Raw genomic sequence first — 361 nt, 5'->3', positions numbered from 1 at the left:
GACTGAGGCTTGTGACTGACTCGGATATTGACAGTGAATGTCCTTGAGAAGGTCTTCATGGGAGCTCTCTGTCTGCTCAGAGCTCCCTGTGATGGTGTCGAGATCGCTGATCTGTGGCCCATCCCTCTGCAAGGCACCAAAGTGGAACTGTGTTAGCTCTGCAGATGGGCATTTGCCATTTTTTATCCCTCCATCTTAAATATTTTGTTATTGCCCCCTCAGCCATTTACCAGGTTCTTACATTTTGTTTAGCTCTGTCTTGTTCAGACACTCTTGATGACCTGAGGATGCTTCTCCTTTTCTCTCGCTCTTTGCGAATACTGGAGATAATTATAAAACAATTTTCTCCGATGGTTTTGCA

Source organism: Buceros rhinoceros, unplaced genomic scaffold, assembly GCF_000710305.1.
Source record: "Buceros rhinoceros silvestris isolate BGI_N320 unplaced genomic scaffold, ASM71030v1 scaffold133, whole genome shotgun sequence".
Classification (NCBI taxonomy): domain Eukaryota; kingdom Metazoa; phylum Chordata; class Aves; order Bucerotiformes; family Bucerotidae; genus Buceros; species Buceros rhinoceros.
Note: the sequence above shows the minus strand (reverse complement) of the source record.